This window comes from Hippopotamus amphibius, chromosome 9 (genome assembly GCF_030028045.1).
Source record: "Hippopotamus amphibius kiboko isolate mHipAmp2 chromosome 9, mHipAmp2.hap2, whole genome shotgun sequence".
NCBI classification, from domain to species: domain Eukaryota; kingdom Metazoa; phylum Chordata; class Mammalia; order Artiodactyla; family Hippopotamidae; genus Hippopotamus; species Hippopotamus amphibius.
The window spans coordinates 39,549,310-39,561,980 of record NC_080194.1 but is presented as its reverse complement, the minus strand read 5'-3'; the positions used below and the strand labels follow the sequence as shown (position 1 = coordinate 39,561,980).

At 38.1% G+C, this 12,671-nt stretch overlaps 1 pseudogene; it reads right to left on the bottom strand.

The window, feature by feature from the left end:
• Positions 1-11,258: 11,258 nt before the first annotated feature.
• On the bottom strand, positions 11,259-12,182 carry LOC130861213 (olfactory receptor 51B2-like; annotated as a pseudogene).
• Positions 12,183-12,671: the final 489 nt, after the last annotated feature.

The window sequence follows — 12,671 nt, the reverse complement described above, 5'->3', positions numbered from 1 at the left end:
GAGGGAATATGGGGATATATGCATGAATACAGCTGATTCACTTTCGTGTACCTCAAAAGCTGGTACAAGAGTGTAAGCAATTATTTTCCAATAAAGAGCTTAAAAATATATATATTGTTTTCTCTTATAAACATCACTACTGATACCTCTGAAGAGAAATTCAGAAAGAAAGAGGTAATAGTAATCTTGGCACTATTTCCATTTCTTAAAAATCTTTACAAATAAGAATATAATTTTTTGAGACTTTGTACATGGTAGCATCTCTAATAATGAGCAGTAGATGGTGGGGGAGATGGGTAGAGGAAAGGTGTATACTCTGTGGAAATCACCACCACTTCAGGGAATACTGTCAATGACAAAAAGAAGTCAATCCAGGCTTGAAATGGCAGGCACTCTGCTGACATGGGTACTGATAAGATTGCCAACTAAACTGAGCCACCATGTTATGACCTATGTGGCGCTCCCTTGCCAATACTTATCCACCCCTACACAAGACTGATGTGTAAATCATCATAAACCATAATTCCTACCTGCAGCATCCCCTTAATCTTCCAACATTGTCCTTCTAATAAAACATATGAAATGGAGAGATAAAGATGGATAAATTCCACAATTTGTTGTACATGATAGGGACAAGTGACCTATTTGGACCAGTAGTCACCCAGAAAGTTGAGCAGAGAAAGGAAGCAAGAGAAAATCCAAATTTGCTTAAAGTATATGGTGTTGTAAAAGTCTGAACTATAAGTTTTGAATTTTGAATGAGTTTTGGAATTTAAGCTGAACAAGATTTAGGTACCCAAACTGTGTGGTAATCACTTCTGGAATAGCTATTAAAACATTAATATTTTTGATAGACCTAAGTTAGAAGAGTACTCTATTCATTACTTGCAGTCTTTTAGCAGTAGCTACAATGGCATTTAATTATGGAAAATTTGGCAGTTCCAGAAACTGTCCACATAACCTCAATATGCCAGGGAGAATAGCTGCCCAGTTTAGGGTGCCTCTTAATATGTAATATACGACATTAGTCACACTAGTCAAATGTGTCATCACCATCAGACAAGCCTGAGGCTCCATCAGGGATGCAGAGATGACTGGAATGTACAATCCCCTCACCCTATTCTGACAGTCTTCTTGGGTTAATTCTTTGAAAATAGCTAGCCCTGAGTCCTCAACAGTTTCTGAGAGTCACACAGATACATCATTTAGAGTTTTTTCAGCTTGCTTGTGGGCTGACTAGAAGCTAGGGAACTGTTCCTGAAACCAGTAATACAGACATAAGAAGTTGAAAAAACAAGGAAGGGAAGAGAGCACATTAGACTTATGCTGAGAAAATGGGAACATCTTCTCTTTACTTCTGTATAGTCTGCAAGCACCCCATATAATCAGCTCCTCTTGACTCTATTTCCCTCACACTTATCTATTGCCTAAGAACCTGAGCTCCTGTACAAAAAAAAGGTTATATTTAGCTATCTCTATGTTGATAGATAGATAGATGGATGATAGATAGATAGATGATAGATAGATAATCTCAACTAATAATGGGAAGCCATGGGCTGGAGACAGCAGTCTCGAAGATCTCAGCTATTAGTGACTCTTTAAATCTTATCTTAGGTATAAATTAAGATGGAAAATAGATGTAGAGAGAAAATTTGTGAACCTAGGGAAACCATCTTAGGATAGAAAGAAAGAAGATCTCAAAGGAGATAGACAAAGAAGTAGGCAGAAATATAAGAAGATAATAAGGGTAATCTGTAATTACAAAAGCAAGGGGAAAAGAAATTTTGTAGAATTAGGCAGTGCTGTAGTTTAATAGTGAAAAATGCCATAGAATTTCCATGTAAGAGAAAAATGGAAAATATCCATTTTGGGGGCAATAGGTCTTTTGTGATACAATTTCCATAGAATGGTAGAAATAGATACCCAATGGTTGTGAAATGGAAAGTGAATAAGTAATGAGAAAGTGGAATGTATTATTTACATTATTCAGATGAGAAAATTGAGCCTTCAATAACTTACATAACTTGTTCAAGGTCACACAATTAATATGTGGCATACAGGAATTCAAACTCAGATTTACTTGACCCCTGATCTCATGTTCTAAACCAACATCCACTGAATATAGATGGTAGTTCTCTTGTCCAAGCTTGCCTTTCCACATGGTCTCCTCTTTCCTAAACTATTCATTTCATTAAAAAAAAAAAAAAAGACTTAAATGCTTTCTCATCCTTAGCAGAACTGCAAAAGCCATGCAAAGAGTTACCCTTAAAGCATCCTTACTGCATCTGAATCTGTGAGTTTCCTTACCTGAGTCACAGCTTTTTCTTTATGGTTCCTGAGCATGATCTGAAGATTGGCTTGTTGCCGTATCTTTACCGTGTGTTCAGGGTCCTGAGGAGAAGTATATTTATTAAAGAAACAACTCCCAAGGGAGTCATTCTAACTCATTTACAGCATAGGCTACTTGGGAATACCAAATACTCCTCTTTTCCTCTCCCATCTGAAAAGATCTGGTCCATGTCGTGCCCCTGCCCTCCATTTCTTCTCTGGATGGAGAATCTCTAAAGGAAGCAGTGTCTCTACTGTCAGATGACGTATGGTCTATCCAAGTCACTCTCAAGAGTTCTGTGTATCAGAATGGGAAGTTCAGTCACCTAGTCTTTCCCATTTGGCGAACAATATTAGATTCATTTTTTTTAAACTCTTCATGAATTATATTTTCACACGCTGCAGTGTTTTTAGGAAGAACAATGTAAAGTGGCTACTCAATCCAACACTTTACGAAATTCTTGAGCCACCATCTAAAATTTCATCAGACATTTATTTGTTGTTTCTATTGACTGGAAACTCCCTACCCTATGAGGTAATGCTTTCCATTTTTGACTATATTATATATGTGATATAAATAGACATTGAAATATAAATCTACTTTTCTGAAACATCTGCCCTTTATCTCCAGTCCTGATCTCTGTAGTGAAAATGATCAGATCTAAACAATCACATTCATATACTACCTCCAAAGGCTGTGAAAACATCTGCATTAATATTTCTGAAACGTCTTTCTTGATAGCTGAGCATCCACTAGTATGTTAACTGTTTGTCACATACTGTTTTCTAGTTCTGATTCATTTCCTCTCATCCTTCTCCATAATAATCTGAGTGTTGTCAGATCCGTTCTGTAAACATCCACTGCTCGGTTTCTATTTTAGCAGTCTATGATTGTACAGGTAGGCAAATATATGTCCAAAACCCTGTCTCAAGACACATTCCGGAATCTAGTCTTTCAGATTTAAAAAAGTCATAAAGGGACTTCCCTGGCTGTCCAGTGGTTAAGACTCCATGCTCCCACTGCAGGAAGACCGGGTCTGGAAACTAATATCCCGCATGCCCTATGGTTCAGTCAAACATAAATAAAATAAAATAAAATAAAATAAAATAAAATAAAATAAAATAAAATAAAATAAAATATACATTCTATATTATATATGGCACCCCTGGCATGTTGCACCCTGTAACATCTTATAAAATATCACCTGTTTACATTAAGGTAATGAAGGAAGACTAACTGATATACTCAGGTCAGATTTTGCCACAATGTGATTTTAGATCATGTCAGATTTTGCCAATAAAAATATACTTCAAAATTAATTTTGTAGAGCCTTTTGGTTTCAGAATTATAGTTAAGGGGTCGTAGCTTTTTAATAACTTTATTATCAAGTTAATTCACATTGCACTTATAATAAACTAAAACTTCTGAAAGATTTTTAAAGGAATTGCATTTTCATTGCATAGCACAGAGCTTAGCCATGGTTGGTGCTCATTAAGTATTAGTTGAGTGAATGGATGCAGCATCATGTTATCAAGCTATGGGTTTGTAGTCTTGTATATTTTTTACTTTTCTTTATAATAAGATTAATACTTTTATTTCAGTTATTGTGTTGCATATCTGTCTTTGTTCTTTAATTCTTCTAGGTCTTTGGTAAACTTTTCTTGCAACTTCTTGATCTTTGCATCCAGTCTTTTTTCGAAGTCCTGGATCATCTTCACCATCATTATTCTGAATTCTTTTTCTGGAAGGGTGACTATCTCCTCTTCATTTAGTTGTTTTTCTGGGGTTTTATCTTGTCCCTTCATCTGGTGCAAAGTCTTCTGCCTTTTCATTTTCTCTATCTTTCTGTGGCTGTGGTTTTCAGCTTCACAAAATGAAATACTGCTGATACTGCTAGATACTGCTGTCTGCCCTCTTATGGAAGAAGCTGTCTAGGAGGCTCCTGAGTGCTTCCTGATGGGAGGGACTGATGGTGGGTTAGGCTGGGTGAGCAAAGCTCAGTAGAACTTTAATCTGCTTGTCTGCCAATGGGTGGGGCTGTGTTCCCATCTTGTTGGTTGTTTGGCCTGAGGCTACCTAGCACTGGCGCCTACAAGCTCTCTTGTGGGGCTAATGGCAGACTCTGGGAGGGCTCATGCCTATGAGCACGTCCCAGGACCCCTGCTGCCACTGTCCCTGTCCCCGCAGTGAGCCACAGCTGCCTCCCACCTCTGCAGGCAACCCTCCAACACCAGCAGGTAGGTATGGTTCAGTCTGCTATGGGGTCACTGCTCCTTCCCCCTGGGTCCTGGTGAGCACACTCTTTTTTGTGTGTCCTCCAAGAGTGGAGTCTGTTTCCCCCAGTCCTGTGGAGGTCCTGCAATCCAATCCCACTGGCTTTCAAAGTCTGATTCTCTGGGGACTCCTCCTCTCATTGCCAGATCCCCAGGTTGGGAAGACTGACGTGGGGCTCAGAACCCTCACTTTAGTGGGTGGACTTCTGCAGAATAACTGTTCTCCAGTTTGTGAGTCACCCACCCAGAAGTTATGGGATTTGATTTTAATGCAATTGTTCCCCTCCTACTGTTTCATTGCGGCTTCTCCTTTGTCTCTGGATGTGGGGTGTCTTTTTTGGTGAGTTCCAGTGTCTTTTTGTCGATGATTGTTCAGCAGTTGTAATTCCGGTGCTCTTGCAAGAGGGAGTGAGCATACGTCTGCCTACTCTGCATTCTTGAACCATCTCCCAAGATTAATACTTTTAGATTCAGCCCCTTGCTCAAGCATGTGAAACCATGATATGTCCTTTTCTTTGTTGTTTATCATTTATATATCTTCAATTTCTATATCAACTGTATTGCAGAAAGAAATGTATAACATGACAGAATCATGTTATAGAAGAAAGGGTCATGTGTCTTTTTTTCCTTCTGAGCACTTTTATTGATTTGTGAGGATTAAGGTAAGATTTTTCAGCCATCTATTATAGAGCTTATATTTCTCCATCCTGACTGAAAGACTGCTTTGAAAAGTTTTAGTGATATTTAAATACAGTGAGTCTACTGGTTTCTGTAATCTACCCAGACTGCTGACTCATTGGACTCAGGAAGAGGGTTTTAGTTTCAATAAAGTGCTCTACACAGAGGGTACTATACCACAAATTAAATTTACTTTCTTCCTTTCTGTGTCAGCTATGTTACTATGTGGGCAGAGCAGAAAGTCATAACTGAAATCACTATGTAGAGCCTCATATATAGGCAAGGTAATTAGACTTAATCGTCCAGGGACAAGTTTGAAAGAAGACATTTTAGTGTGTTGAGGACTTGTAAAGGCTTTTCTCTGAAGAATATGATGAAAGAGGGAGATGTAGTAGGTCTGATCTAATTAGGTTATGGAAGGTGAATTGACTAACCATTGCTCCTGTTGTTGACATGAAATTCAGGGTGCCTATCTATCAATCTATCTATCTATTATCTATGGAAGATGTGAAAATATACAGCACTTACACTTTGTACTCTCGTTGAATAAGAATGTATGTCAACTAAACCCAATGCTAGGGAATTGTATTCTCCCACAAGTATTTTGAAAAAGTTCTTCAGCATTTGTGGTAGCACTCAGGTAGCACCTGAGTGATCAATCTCCAACCCGAAGTTTGGGGACAACTTCTCCAATAAAGCCATCTCCCTACAGTCTGCTTCCTCCATCTTGGAAATGACCTTCCTTAACCAACAGTGAGCAGCCCTTTTACACTTCTTTAGGAACACTCACACATTGTCAGGTGTGACAACAAGTGTGCCAGTGATGCTGGTGCACTAGAGTTCGGATCCCCCATTCCTCTCAGACATATGTGGCAGCTTATTCAATAAACTGTGACTTGAAGGCCCTTGCCAGGTAGCTAAGATCTTTCTCATTCAGCATGAAAGAAGCATTGAAGTTTTAACTTGAAGAGCCTTGACCAGTTTAATAGGGGTTCCTGCCATCAAATTTAATATTATAAAAGAGGCAGCCCATCCTTGAAATGAAACAATATTGCAGTAACTGGTGGCCATCACATGACACACATTTCCCACAGCTTCTATTCTTCAAATATGACTTCCAAAGCCAATCTTTCCTCAGTCATCAGAACCTCTGCACCACAGTCAGCAAATTAAGATGGGAACAACCTGAACTGGGATTTTCTAGGAAGATGCTTATAAACATTAAACTAGATTTCAGGACTTGGGTTTATATTTGACATTGGTGGCTTGAGCACTGCACTCTGGGGCATTTTATTCCCCTTATGAAATCTGTGGAGGAATTATTCAGTTTTGCAACTGAATAAGTCTGAAAAAATTTTAGTGCACAGTCAAGAACAGTCCACAGAAAACTCCCCAAAACTATTTCCTGGACATTGTCAGGATTGGATTCTTTTCCACTCCATATTTTCCTATCTTCTCAATAAAGTCTTTATACAGAGGAGGTCAGAGGAAATATTTGTTGCAAAGCAATCATCAGTTCTAATCTTTCTCCCCAGAGATGTACCTGTATATCTAGGTTTAGAATAATTGTATTTTCTTTTTCAATGTTTCCCTGACACCATTCCTAGTCAAGTAAAAAGCTTATTTAAATAATCTAAACTGTAAACATCTTTCTTTCTGGAAATTTGTGTAGTTTTCTCCTTCAAGGGGTCAGTTTGAACAGTATGATATTCAAAGTGGGAGGAGGGGGAGAGACATATTAGGTAAATATTGGGTGTATTGAAGGGAAGACATGACTAATTTTAAGAATTAATGATTAATTAGTAAAATTAATAATTTTAAGAAATGAATAATTTTAAGAAATTATTTTTCATGAGAGATTTGTGACTTTATTAGAAAAACATGAAATGCAAATTAGGGGCTCAAGGAGTTCAGACTCAAGGCTAGATAAACATGCAAAAGAACATTTGGAAATTCTGATTTTAATAGAATTCAGTTCAAATTTCTCCAGAGAAGATGGCCAAATGGCCAATAAGCACATGAAAAAATGTTGAATATCATTAGTCATTAGGAAAAAGCAAATCAAAACCACAAGATAAAACTTCATACCTACTGGGATGGCTATAATCAAAATAACAGAAAACAACAAGTTCTGGTGGTATGTGGAGAAATTAGACCCCTGCACTTTGTTGGAGAGAATGTAAAATGGCACAGGTTCTGTGGAAAAGAGTTTGGCAGTTCCTCAAAAAATTAAACATAAAGTTACCATAGAAGCTAAAAACTCCTTTACTAGGTATATATCCAAAATAATTGAAAGCAAATACTCAAACTGATACTTCTGTGCCAGTGTTCATTGCAGTATTATTCACAAGAGTCAAAAAAGAAATAACCCATCCCTTTCTGCCCCAGGAGCCTTCCCAGCTGCCAAGCCTGTCCTGAGTTCTTGCGGCGGCAACTGGCACTCCTCCCTCTCCCCGCCATCCCTGGTCCATCTCTCCAGCCACCAGTTGGGGTGTGGCATTACTCTCAGGGATCAATTGAGAAACAGCGCCCGCTAGTTTTCCACCCCTTGTCCCCCATTGTCACCTCACCCACCCTCTGGGAGATGGAGGGCTGCATGTGTTCCCCTAGCCAGGGAGTGGCAGAGGGGCCTGTGGGCCTCCCAGGTGGCCAGTGACTCCAGTGCATACATCTGGGAACTGGGCTGCCCAGCTGGGGAGTTTGGCATGGAGGAACTTTGAGGGGGGTGGTAGGGGGTGGTAGGTGACCTGTCTAGCCAGCTGTCAAAAATAAACAAACAAACAAAGAACCTGGAAATAATCTGATGTCTATAACAGAGAAATAGATTTTTAATGTAATATATACATGCAACAGAATATTATTCAGCCACAACTACTGAAGCCCACGTTCCTAGAGCCCATGCTCTGCAACAAGAGAAGCCACCACAATGAGAAGCCTGCGCACTGCAAGGAAGAGTAGCCTCTGCTCACCACAGCTAGAGACAGCCTGCATGCAGCAACGAAGACCCAATGCAGTCAATTAATTAATTAGTTAAAAAAGAAATTATAGGATAAAACATTGAAAGATTTATCATTGTTTCATACACACACACACACACACACATACACAAATGCACATGAGCAGGGCAGTTTAAAGTCTCTTAGATCTTAGACATTTGTTGATTTTGTTTTTATAAATTGAAAAGGCTAATTCATTCAACAATTTCACTTGGGGGAAAGAATTAAGTATAGACTTTTTTTTTCAGTTCTATGTGTTCTCAGAGTTCTATGATCTGTGTGAAGATATGCCTTAAATCTATATAGTAGTTTAAGTAAGCCATTAAGAGAGAATTTCATTTTCCAATATATTATTGTTATTTGCTCAGGGAGTAATGCAGATTTTAGTTCCCCATCACATCGTCATCTGTATATTTGTATCAGATCCTCTGTCTCTAACCCATTGCATCATATCATAATTTATGTATTACCTTATATCTGGCAGTATTTTTTTTCTTCAGATCTTTATTGGTATATAATTGCTTTACAATATTGTGTTAATTTCTGCTGTACAACAAAGCAAATCAGCTATACGTATACATATATCCCCATATCCCCTCCCTCTTGAGCCTCCCTCCCACCCTGCCTATCCCACCCCTCTAAGTCATCACCAAGCATCGAGTTGATCTCCCTGCGCCATGCAGCAGTATTTTTTAGACTGCTGATTTAGAACTGGCTCTACTCCAGTGAAAGTTATGCAAGGAAAACCTCGATCTAGCCTGCTTCCTCCCTGGATAAGAACCCAAACACACTTTTGTTCTATGACCTTCTTTTGGTGTCATCAGCTTCAGTTTGTTTCTATTATCCTGCATCACTAAAGTTTCAGCATATTCTGAAACATGCCTTGCTTTTATTATGACTCTTAACAATCAGGCAAAATGAACTGAATACTACCCATAGTTTCAGTGAATGATTATTTAATTAATACACTAATGTTTTGTTTTAAAAAGCCCAGTCTTACAGCCTGGAATAGTTCCTTTTGTCACTGAATTAAATCACGACTTCATCATTTAGACTCAAAGTCTCAGAATTTAAATATATATATATATATATATGTATAAAATAGCTATTCTTATTTATAAGTTAATACATAACCAATAATTGCTCTTCAATTGGTACTGCCATTCTTCAAATTGTGTAAAACAGAAACTTAGGGTTATCTTTGCTTCCTTCCAACTTTCTTCCCTCTGTTTATCTAAAAATAAACTTGTGAATCCTATTAAATTTAGACCCTAAATGTGTCTCATATCAGTCCATTACCTCCCATCTCCACTTTCTTAAACTGAACTACTATTACCTCTTTCTCAAACTACTTCAACATCTTCCGATTGTTTCTTCTGTTTGTCTTAAGCTCTTTCAGATTTACTTTATCAATAATGCTGAAATGAAAGCTACTTCTTCAATAGCTTTCCATGAATCTTTGGGTAGATATTCAACCCTCTACTATGGCCAGCAGGATGCTTTGTGATCGGACCCCCTCTGCTGTCTTCAGCTTCTCCTCAAAATAATGCCCCTCCCCAAGTAGCCATTCTATCTATGTGGCTGGTTCCACAATCCATCCCAGTGGAAATCTACACACATACTAATCATTTTCTTAGAATACCATTACTCTTATTTACAACAGTTAGTTTGTAATTTTTTTTCAGATCTCAGCTAATGGGACACTTTCTCAGGGAATCTTACCCTTACCTCAAGTCAGAATGTCATCTTTTTTGAGACCAGCAATCCCAAAGCAATTTCTTCTTTCTGTTTTATTATTAATCACAAGATTGAATTTAAATTTGAATTGATTTAAATTGTTGTCTCCAATTATTTAAAAATTCCAAGAGGGAAATGTTTTTGCCTGTTTGTTGCTGTCATACCATTTTTGCTTAGCAAAGTGCCTGTCCCATACTAGCTCCTTAAAAGATCAGCCAAATAAATGATTGAGTATTATTGTTACTTCCATGAAAACAGGAACTAAGGGCAGATTTAAATCCCTTATCCTCCTCCAAATACAAACTGATTATAAAACAGGATATATGAAAATGAATTATGCAAGAGCATAAGGAAATATACAAATAAATCTGAAAATAGAAAGACCTTTGTCAGTGTGGCCCCAAAATTTCAATAGATAAAGTAAATAATAAAATTATTTATACATCAACTTTTAAAGTATGTATATAGAAAAGCAAACAGAAAACTGGAAAAATACTTACAATATAAATAAAACATTAGAGGTAATATATAAATCAATCAGAAAATACTAAAATTTAGACAAAAAATATGATCAGACAAGTCTAAAGTGAGGCTTGCAAATGGCTGCAGCAAATGGAAAATTGTGCTTTATAGCAATAAAAAAATAAATTGAAGACACAAAAACTATAATAACAGGTTATGATTCATCTACTAGACACATCATGTGTTCTTTCATATATGCGGCATTTAGAGAAAACACCAGAGAAACAAGCCAGTTCATGAAATGAACTTATTTATGAATCCAGAGATACTCTGGCATAAAGCTTTATAAATGACACTCTCTGACTTGGAAAGCAAATTCTGCATTGAAATATAGTACTTTTGAGATAGATAGGATTCCATGGTCCTCAATCCACATGCTCTAGTTCATCTTTGTACGGCCCCAAAATGAATCTGCAATTACCTGTCTTTCCCTATGTGGGCTGTGGTTGTCCCAAACTGGACACCTAACTTGACCTTTTCTAACATATTACTTGCACTTGTTAAAAATATGTAATCTGAATTGTCCTCTCTTTCCTGATTGTTAGAGTATTTGTTATATTTAGATATGCACTCTATCTCCAAATTCTACTTACCTAGAATTTATCTATCTATGTTGCATTCCCTCTCAAATTAGCTTGTACCTTTATATAATAACTAAAGCCTATCTAACTCTGATAAAAAGGCCCAGACATCCTGGAGCTTTCAAAATTATGAAATAAAAGTTCAAGCCCCATTGTGCATAGAAAATAGGCGAACAATGCTTCTCTGAATCTGCTTGGTCTTGATGCTGTATATAAGGGGGTTCATGAATGGAGGAAAGAGAAAGTAGACGTAGCTCATGGTAATGTGGACCACATGTGGTGCATGCTTCCCAAATCTGTGGATGAAAGTCAGGCCAGTCACAGTGATATAAAAGACTAGGACACAGCTGATATGGGAGACACACGTGTTGAGGGCCTTAGCTCTCTCCTCTCCAGAGGCAATGCTCATCACTGTCTTAAGGATTAGGATATAAGAGAAGAGGATCATCAGAGCATCTAGGAAGAAAGTCAAAGCAACCAGAATAACTGGGTATACACGATTAAACGTAATATCAGCGCAGGCGAGTTTCATGACATGTTGGTGGAGGCAAAAGGCATGGGAATGGCAATATGGAAACCAACGAAGTGGCAGAATTGGGGGCACAAGGGATAAAAAGCCCCTCACTAGTACCCCAAGTCCTACCTTCATTACTCGGCAATTGGTAAGGATACAGTTGTGCCTCAGAGGGGTGCAGATGGCAATGAAACGGTCGTAGGCCATGGCAAGCAGGATACCCGATTCTACGATGGAAAGGGAATGAATGAAGTAGGCCTGCAGGAAGCAGATTCCATGGCTCATCTCTCGGTGATTCACTCATAAGACACCCATTACAGTGGGCATTGTGGTCAACGTCACCGTCAGATCTGTGGCTGCCAGCATGGCAAGGAAGTAATACATGGGCTCATGGAGACGGTGGTCATCCTTGATGAGGCAGAGGAGAGTGCCATTGCCAAGAAGCACAGAGACATAGACTGTGAAGAAGGGGATGGAGATCCAGTGGTGAGCTGCCTCCAGACCTGGGAAGCCAGTCAGCAGGAAGGGGGCAGCACTGATATTGGGCCACATAATATGTCTATAGGTTGAGAGCAGCTTTCTAGAAACCTTTCACCCCGGAACCCAGATTTTTCAGTTTGCACTGTCTCTTCGTGGGAATATATCACAGCAGCCTCAATCACAATCTGTGCAGTTAGGAGAGTTAATGTGTATATGTATGGTTTTACAACTATTTTCTTGTAGAAGAATAATAGAGATATATAGGCTGTTCTAAGGAAGAAGAATGATGGTCTTTTACTGAGTTATGTAAAATATTAAGTTAATGGTCATTCTTAATTAAAACAAGCAAACAAAAAAACAGGCCCCACTCTTATGTATATGCTGGAAAATGTTTGAAACAACAATGGTAACAAAAAAAAGAAGATAGACATATACAAATGGAGAATAATATTGCTTCAGTAGATTATTTTTTTCTTTGATTATAAATTTTTGATACATTAAGCTTGATTTTAATTTTATGTTTCACAATCATGGTAGAGACACAATTTTCTGTTAGAAAAT